This window comes from Heterodontus francisci, unplaced genomic scaffold, assembly GCF_036365525.1.
Source record: "Heterodontus francisci isolate sHetFra1 unplaced genomic scaffold, sHetFra1.hap1 HAP1_SCAFFOLD_58, whole genome shotgun sequence".
Taxonomy (NCBI): Eukaryota; Metazoa; Chordata; class Chondrichthyes; order Heterodontiformes; family Heterodontidae; genus Heterodontus; species Heterodontus francisci.
Genome location: NW_027142006.1, coordinates 2,537,779 through 2,547,715, shown reverse-complemented (window position 1 = coordinate 2,547,715; position 9,937 = coordinate 2,537,779). Strand labels below are relative to the sequence as shown.

Genomic DNA, 9,937 nt, shown 5'->3' with positions numbered 1-9,937 from the left:
TGTACCTGTGGCACTCCATTAGTTACAGTTTGCCAATCTGAATATGCTCCATTTATCCCCACTCTCTGTTTTCTGTGAGTTAGCGAATCCTATATCCATGTGTGTGTAGTTTTCCTTTTATATCTGTCAGTGCCTGGTACTCGATGTGAGTTTTGGACTCTTTCTCAATCTCTCAGTGCTACTATTTGTGTGTTAGGTTGCTTTAGATGACTCGGGCTGAGGTACTGTGAGTGAGTGCAATAATCAACCTATACTTTTCAGGATCTGGCACTGAGCATGTGTATCAGCATCACTTTATCTGTCAGTATCTGGTACTCTGTGTGAGTGGGGGATTCATTATGTAACCTTCCGTCCCTGGGACTGTTTGCAAGTCTGGCTTCATTCTGCATAAAATGTCAGCACAGCAACAGGCCACAGATGTGGTTGGTTTTAAGCAGACAATATGTTTGAAGTTTTGCCAAGTATTAAATATCTGTCACTGTGAACATAATAGTGAAAGATAATGCATCTTTCAATCTGATACAGGATTGATGTGCAAATGTAACTCAGGCTGTACTAATCAATTTGATCAATGCCATTCAGTCTGACTCTGAGGGAGAATCTTGGACTTGTGTGCAAAATGAGCTCAGTCTGGAATTGTACAGTATCTTCCATCTGACACTATGAGGTTTCAGGACTGGTATGTAATTTCTAGCTCAGACTAAACTCATCAAATTTATAATGTATCTTTTAGTTTCACAATCCGGATGAGTTTTAAACTGGAATCTGAGTTTGTATCTCAGGTTATACTACATTTCAGAATCTCTCAATCTGATTATGCACTTGAGATTTGGACTTGTATCTAATGTATATGTCTGGACACATTATGGGAATTAATACTGATAATAAACTGATAACATGTGTAAATATTGGGCTGGTATTTAACTTGAATCTCAGATTATATTAGTTTAGTTTAGAGATACAGCACTGAAACAGGCCCTTCGGCCACCGAGTCTGTACCGACCATCAACCACCCATTTATACTAATCCTATACTAATTCCATATTCCTACCACATCCCCACCTGTCCCCATATTTCCCGACCACCTACCTATACTAGGGGCAATTTATAATGGCCAATTTACCTATCAACCTGTAAATCTTTTGGTCATGTGGGAGAAAACCGGAGCACCTGGAGGAAACCCACGCAGACACAGGGAGAACTTGCAAACCCCACACAGGCAGTACCCAGAATTGAACCCGGGTCGCTGAAGCTGTGAGATTGCGGTGCTAACCACTGCACCACCCTTAATTCTAGAGCTTTGAAAAGGGAACCATGTGTCAGTTCAATGTGTATTTAATTTGTAGCTGAGGTTGCACTATTGTGGGATTGACACACTGATAATTTGATAGTGGGTGAGAATTTGGACTGCGATTTATGAATCTACCTATCAGTGGTACTGAGTTGGGGTGACATGGAAACAACGTCTGTCTCTCCTGTTCTGTTTGATTGATGGATTGAAAATGTGTCTCTGGAACTATTTCTGCTGTCTGAGACTGTGGAACTGATGACCTGTCTGTGTCTCTGCGCTCTGTAAGTGATAATGTACGGACTGTGTGTGAGAAGGAGCTGGTGACACTCTTCCTTGTAACTTGGGTGGAGGAAACATCACATTTATTCTGGTTCATTCAATTATTTGTCTGTTTGAACAAAAGTATGTTTATAACTAAAATACAGGTGAGATAGAAGATACAGGATTTTAATGAATTTAATCTCTCGAATAATAATGAGCCCCCACAAAGGAAGCCCAGTCATACAAATATTATCATTGTTTGACTGCACTGCAGTAACAGGTTCTTCCCATTCTGTCTCCTTTCCCCGTCGACACACAGCCTGAGAATGGCCTCTCCCTTCCCCCACTCACCCCATGTTCCGGGACCAGTTGATTCTCCATTCCGCCTCTTACAAACAGCCCCCGTCTGCCCCTGAACTTGCCCCGGACTCGATGCTGATCTCTGAGTCCATCTGCGGACACGCTTCCAAAGCGATGTGCTGCTGGAAGGAGGCTGCTGTTTGCTTCCTTCCCCCGGGAACGGGATCTCTCCATTCGCGACTGTTTCAAACCATCTTCTTCCGCTCACAGGCAGTGCTGGGGGAGGGGAGCGCAGGCGCAGATTCAGGCAACAATTCAGCAAACAGAAACATAGAAACTTTCCGGCGCAGAATGAGGCCATTCGGCCCAACATGTCCGTGCCAGCTCAAAGAGAGCGATCCAGCCTGGTCCCGCAGTTTATTGTTATTGGACAGTGAAGTGTGGAAATAGAAGCGGACAGTCAGAATGTGGGGAGTTACACAAAGAGAATCTATTATCGGCACCAGGTGAGAAGTGTGAAGGACACATTTTAAACAGTGGCTGTTTGGTTTCGCTTGAACGGTTAGACCATGGGAGCGGGAACTGGAAATCTGACCTGTGTAAAAGTCCCTGTTCCGTCGGTCAGTACCATTCATGGCCCAGTGGATTGTTTCTGGATGTCATTAAATTGTTGTAAAACGGCCAAAGCCCCTGGTATGCAGTAGCTGGGGGCTGAAGGACTGCAGTGGAATCAGACACTGACTCTGTTTGTATTGCTGGGTTTCCTTTGTGATTGTTCACAATGATTATTCATTCAAAGATTGTTTTGGTCTCTCTTGTAACTTCCACCACACCTCTTCCTGAATTATAATAAATACTTTTTCTTTCTACAGGCAAATACTTGAAGGAAGTAGAATAAATAGAATGATGCCTCAGCACAAGGGGAAGTGCAGCCGGCTTCTCACACACAGTAAGTACAGTATCATTCAGAGAGAAAAGAGACATCAGTTCCACAATCACTGCCAGCAGTACTAGTCAGACTGGCACTGATCCCAAGTTCCAGATACTAACAGTCAATCCAACAGTCACGCAGAGCATGACAGACTGAAGTTGTTTCCATTTCACCCCAACTCCGTCCCACTGACAGGTAGATACATCAGTCCCAGTCCAAAATCACACCCACTATCAGATTGCAAGGCACTGTGTCACTCTCACAAGACAGCAGCCTGAACTACAAATTCAATGTCAGATAGAACAGACAAACAGTCCCTGATTGTAAAGTACAGAATTAATCTCAATAATGTAACCAGACTGCAGACTGAGCTACATGTTACACACCACTCCACAAATCTCACAAGTGGTCAGACTGGAGGATACAGTATTAATTCCATTACTGCAGACTGAATGCACTGTTATCTACCAGGACATAAAGCATATTGTAAAATGAAAGGACACAGACCTGAAATGTTAATTGTGTTTCTCCCTCCACAAATGCTGCCTGAACTGCTGAGTATTTCCAGCATTTTTGTTTATTTCATATTTCCAGCATCTACAGACTTTTGCTTTTATTTTCGAGTTAAAGAAACATTGCATTGTGAGGTGGGAGTGACTGCCCTTGACATCAAGGCAGCCTTTGACATGTATGGCAACAAGGCAGCCCGAGCAAAACCAATGTAAATAGAAATCGGGGCAAAATGCTCTGCTGTTTGCAGTCATACCTAGCACGAAGGAAGATGGCTGTGGTTGTTCAGGTCAATCATCTCAGTCTCCGGCCATTACAGCTGGAATTCCTTATGCTCGTGTTCTAGGCCCAACCATCTTCAGCAGCTTCATCAACAACCTTCCCTCCATCACAAGACCAGAAGTGTGGATGTTTTCTGATGATTGCCCAATGTTCAGCACCATTCATGACTCCTCAGATACTGAAGCAGCCCATGTCCAGATGCAGCAAGACCTGCACAACATCCAGGCTTGGGCTGATAAGTGGCAAGTAACATTGGCATCAGATAAGTGCCAGGCAATGACCATCTCAAACAAGAGAGAATCTAATCATCTCCCCTTGATGTTCAATGGCATTACCATCACTGAATCCCCCACCATTAACATTGACCATTGGTTACCATTGACCAGAAACTGAACTGGACCAGCCATATAAGTGCTGTGACTGCAAGAGCAGGTCAGAGGCTAGAAATTCTGCGGCGAGTAACTGACCTCCTGTTTCCCCACATCCGTCCACCATTCACAAGGCACAAGTCAGGAGTGTGATGGAATACTGCCCACTTGCCTGGATGAGTGCAGCTCCAACAACACTCAAGTAGCCTGTTTGATTGCCCACATCCACCACCTTCAATATTCACTCCATTCACCACTGATGCACAGTGGCACTAGTGCGTACCATCTAAAAGATGCACTGCAGCAACACACCAAGGCTTCTTCGACAGTACCTTCCAAACCTGGAACCTCTACCACCAACAAGGACAAGGGCAGCAGATGCATGGGAACACTACCACCTGCAAGTTCCCCTCCAAGCCACACACCATCCTGACTTGGAACTATATCACCATTCCTGCACTGTCACTGGGTCAAAATCCTGGAACTCCCTTCCAAACAGCACCGTTGGAATTCCTACATCTCAAGGACTGCAGCAGCTCAAGAAGGCAGCTCACCACCATTTTGTCAATGGCAATTTGGAATGGGCAATAAATGCTGGCATAGCCAGTGATGCCTACATCACACTAACAAATGAAAAAAGTGAGGAAATAGTGAAGGGCTTCTATAGAATACATGCAGATATGTTTCCTCTTGTGGTGTTGTCTGAAACAAGAGCCAAAAATATAAAATCGACATTCATAAAACCAATGAGGAATTCATGAAAAAGGTATTTATGTAGTGAGTGGTTAGAATCTGGAATTTGCAACCACAGGGAGAGGTCGAGGCGATAATATCGATGCATTTAAGGGGGGGTGGAACAACTGTATGGGAAGAAAGGAATTGAGGGATATACATATGGGGCTTTATTTTTCTTTATTTGTGCATATGAAGCAGGGTGGCTGGAAATATGTGAAGAGCATCGAGCAGTTGGGACGATCCCAGTGCAGTGTTTTGTCTGGATGGATCTGCCCAGAACACTTGTGATGCAGGAGCTGGGAGCTTCAGTACTTCAGTGGAGACAGATACTGACACTGGTTTTCATTTGTGGGTGTTTTTAATGATTATTAATTGCGAAATTAAATTCACCTCTTTGATATTTTGCACCTCCCCTGTTCTTGAGTTAAGACATATTTTTTCTTCATACAGGCAAATACTTGAAGGAATCGTGATGAATGTGATGGTTGCTGCACTCGAGGCACAAGGAACAGTGCAGCCAGCTCCTCTCACACACAGTAGGTACATTATCACTCAGAGTACAGAGGGATAGACAGTTCATCAGTTCCCTGGTCTCAGACTGCAGAAGTAGTCAGGCCCACATTGATCCCGAGTTCCAGAGACACACTTTCAATCCAACAATCAAACAAAGCAGGAGAGAAATAAGTTGTTTCCATTTCACCCCAATTCAGTCCCATTGACAGTCAGATACCTCAATCCCAGGTCAAAGTCACACTCATTAACAGATTGAAATACAATGTGTCAATCTAAATATAATGCAGACTTAGCTATCAATTAAATATCAGATAGAATTGGCACACAGTATTGATTGAATGGCACAGAATCTAACGTAATGATGTATCCTGAGATTGAAATTAAATACCATACTCAAAGCTCACATCCATTCATGAAAAAGGATGTTTAAACATCCCTATAGTGTACCCTGAGATACAAGTTACATACAAGTTCAACATTCATTACAGAGAAAGTTTCTAAGGTGCTGAAAGATATTGTAACCTGAGACACAAATTAGATACCAGTTCAGAACTCACCCACACTGTGAAATGGAAAGATACAGAATCAATTCCATTAGTGTAGATCACTTTAAATCTGTTTCCCCCAGTCACTGACCTCTCTGCTAAGGTAAATAGGCCCTTCACTTCAACTCTATCCAGGCACCTCAAAATTTTGTATGTTTCAATGAGATTTCCCCTCAGCCTTCTCTGTGCCAAGGAGAACAGCCCCAGCCTATCCAGTCTTTCCTCATCGCTGCATTTTTCCAATCCCGGCAACACCCTCGTGAATCTCCTCTGCACCCTCTCTAGTGCAATTACATCCTTTCTGTAATAAGGTGATCAGAACTGCATACAGTATTCGTTGTGGCCTGACTAATGATTTATACAGTTCCAGCATAACCTCCCTGCTCTTAAATCTATACCTCGGCTAATAAAGGAAAGAATTCCATATGCCTTCTTACCACCTTAACGACCTGTCCTGCTACCTTTAGGGATCTGTGGACATTTACTCCAAGGTCCCTCACTTCCTCTACACCTCTCAGTCTTCTCCAATTAATTGTGTATTTCTTTGCCTTGTTTAACCTCCCCAAGTGCATCAACTCACACTTCTGAATTGAATTCCATTTGCCATTTTTCTGTCCATCTGAACAGACCATGAAGACCTTCCTGCAGTCTACAGCTATCCTCCTTGCTATTTACCACACAGCCAATCTTTGTGCCATCTGCAAACTCATACCCCCTACATTTACATCCGTGAAGACTACATCAACTGCACTACCCTCATCTATCTTCCTTCTTAATTCTTCAAAATTTCGATCAAGTTGGTTAGACAAGATCTTCCCTTAACAAATCCATGCTGACTATCCTTGATTAATCTGTGCCTTTCGAAGTAACATTTTATCCTGTCTCTCAGAATAGATTCCAATAATTTGCCCACTACTGATGTTAGACTGACTGGCCTGTAATTATTTGGTCTCCCTCACTCCCTTTTTAAACAAAGGTACAACGTTAGCAGTCCTCCAATCCTCCATCACCACACCTGTATTCAGTGAGGTCTGGAAAATGATGATCAGCTCTTCTGCTATTTCCTCTCTTGCTTCTTTTTAACAGCCTGAGGTGCATTCCATCCGGCGTTCGTGATTTATCATCTTTCATATACACTAATCCCATTAATATGTCCTCTCTCCCTCTGTATGGATCACATCCATACTTCACACCCCTCTTCCTTATCTACAATATATGCATCTTCCCCCTCTTTTGTGAAGACAGATGCAAAGTATTTATTCAGAACAATGCCAGCATCTTCTGCCCTACACATAGGTTACCTTTTTGGTCTTTTCTGTGCCCTATTCTTTCCTTATTTATCCTTTTACTCTCAATGTATTGATAAAACATCTTTGGGTTCACCATAATTTTGATTGCCAATATTCTTTTATGCTCTCGCTTAACTTTCCTAATTTCAATGTTGATTTCCCCCCTCCACATTCTATACTCATCTTGGCTTTCTGTAGTATGCAGTTCTCTGTGTTGGGCATAAACTTTCCTTTACTGCCTTATTATACCTGTAAACTCCTTGACATCCATGGGGCTCTAGATTTGGCCTTCCCACCCTTTTTCTTTGTGGGGACATGTTGACTCTGAACCCCTGGAATCTCCCCTTTGAATTCTTCCCACTGCTCTGACACTGATTTACCTTCAACTACCTGTTTTCAGTCCACTTTCGGTAAATCAATCTTCACCTTAGTAAAGTTGGTCTTACCCCAATTGAGAACTCGAACTCCTGTTCTGTCCTTGTCCTTTCCATAATTATATTAAAACTGACTGAATTATGATCACTACCACCAAATTGCTGTCCCACTGCCGCTCCTTCCACCTGCCCCTCTTCATTTCCTAAAACTAATTCTAAAACTTCACCCTCTCTTGTCGGACTTGCTACATATTGGCTAAAAAAGTACTCCTGAATGCACCTCAAGAATTCTGCTCCCTCAATTCCCTCGACACAAAAAGTATCCCAGTTAATGTTTGGGTGGTACAAATCCCCCACTGTTACTGCCCTATTGTTCTTGCACTTCTCAGATATTTGCCTACATATCTGATCTTCCATCTCCCTCTGACTGTTTTGGGGTCTACAGTACACTCCCAGCAGTGTGATTGCCTCTTTTTTGTTCCTCAGCTCAATCTATACGGTCTCATTTGATAAACCTTCCAACATATCATCCCTCCTCACAGCTGTAATAGTTTCTTTGACCAAAATTGCCACTCCCCCTCCTTTTTTATCCCCTTCCCTCTCACGTCTGAAAACCCTGTAACCAGGAAGATTGAGCTGCCACGCCTGTCCCTCCTTTAGCCATGTTTGTGTAATAGCTATGATATCATACTGCCATGTGTCTAACTGTGCCCTGAGCTCATCTGCTTCATTTGCTATACTCCTTGCATTGATTTAGATATCGTTGAGCACTGCCAACATTTTTTGTTTAGAAGTTTCTAATCAGTGTTTCCTCTCTCTTCCAGACTCCATTAATTTTCTGCCTTCCATTTTCATTTCTGATCTGACTCTACCTTCCAGTCCCCATCTCCCTGCCAAACTAGTTTAAACCCTCCCCAACAGCACGAGCAAAACATCCTGCAAGGAACTCCGTCCTGGCTCAGTTCAGGTGCAACCCGTCCAACCTGTCCCAAAAATCTAAAGTCCTCCCTCCTGCACCATCTTTCCAGCCACACGTTCATCTGTCTTATCCATCTATTCCTGTACATTCATCTGTCTTATCCAACTATTCCTGTACTCACTTGCACGTGGCACTGGGAGTAATCCGGAGATTATTACTTTTGATGTCCTGCTTGCTAATTTCTTACCTCACTCCCTAAGTTCTGACTGCAGCACAACATCCTTATATCTACCTATGTTGTTGGTTCTGATGTGGACTACCACTGCTGGCTGTTCACCCTCCCGCTTCAGGGTGCTCTGCAACTGCTCAATGACATCCTTGACCCGGGCACCAGGGAGCCAACACTCCATTCCTGGATTCACGTCTGTGGCCATAGAAACACCTGATTGTTCCCTTGACGATTGAATCACCTATCACTATGGCTTTTCCAGTCTTCCCCGTACTCCCCTTTGCTGCTGAGTCACCCATGGTGTCATGGACTTGGCTCCGGCTGCACTCCCCAGGTGAAGCATCATTGTCCTCTGTATTCAGAACTGAATACCTGCTGGAGAGTGAGACGCACTCGGGGTGTCCTGCACTACCTGCCTGATTCTTTTTGACTGCCTGGTGGTCACCCATTCCCTCTCTCCCTGCATACTCTTAAGCTGTGGCGTGACCACATCTATAAACGTGTTATCTATGTACAAAGAACAAACAACAGTACAGCACAGGAACAGGCCATTCGGCCCTCCAAGCCCGCGCCGATCTTGATGCCTGTCTAAACTAAAACCTTCTGCACTTCAGGGGACCGTATCCCTCTCTTCCCATCCTCTTCATGTATTTGTCAAGATGCCTCTTAAGCGTCGCTATCTTCCCTGCTTCCACCACCTTCCCCGGCAGCAAGTTCCAGGCACTCACCACCCTCTGTGTAAAGAACTTGCCTCGCACATCCCCTCTAAACTTTGCCCCTCTTGCCTTAAACCTGTGTCCCCTCGTAACTGACTCTGCCGCACTGTGAAAAAGCTTCTGACTATCCACTCTGTCTCTGCCACTCATAACTTTGTCAACCTCTATCATGTCGCCCCTCCACCTCCATTCTAAGTTTTGGGAAAAATAGAGTATATGACTGTATCAGTAAGTAGGAAAAGTTAAAATATGTTGTGACCAGTGGAGACGTGTGATGAGAATAAACAGATCCTCCTCTGATTTCAACGACACAAGCATTTGTGATTTGACTCTGTAGCTTAGTTGGTTAAAGCACCTGTCTGGTAAACAGAAGAGCCTGGATTCAAGTCCCAGCAGAGCCTTATTTCAGGTTTGTGATATGCTTTAGAAGTTTCCTTGTCAATCATTTATATCTCTGTTTTGTGAACTTGAACTTGGAATTCAAATTACATGATGAATTTCAGTCACAGGAGAAAACAGCCTTTGTGAAGGATGTGAGTTGGGAATGGCTGTTCCTCCTTGTCCAGCAATTCAGTGCTGATACGCCAAAGGCAACTTCTTTGATACAAATTTGTTCACGGTTACATTCAATCTGGAAAACAGCTCGACATTAATCTCACTGAAGGAAAGTGTGA

General features: G+C 43.7%; 1 non-coding gene across 1 annotated transcript; it reads left to right on the top strand.

Moving 5' to 3' along the window:
• Positions 1 to 9,590: 9,590 nt before the first annotated feature.
• On the top strand, positions 9,591 to 9,664 carry trnat-ggu (transfer RNA threonine (anticodon GGU)). Its single transcript has one exon. It is a non-coding gene; the product is annotated as a tRNA-Thr (tRNA).
• Positions 9,665 to 9,937: the final 273 nt, after the last annotated feature.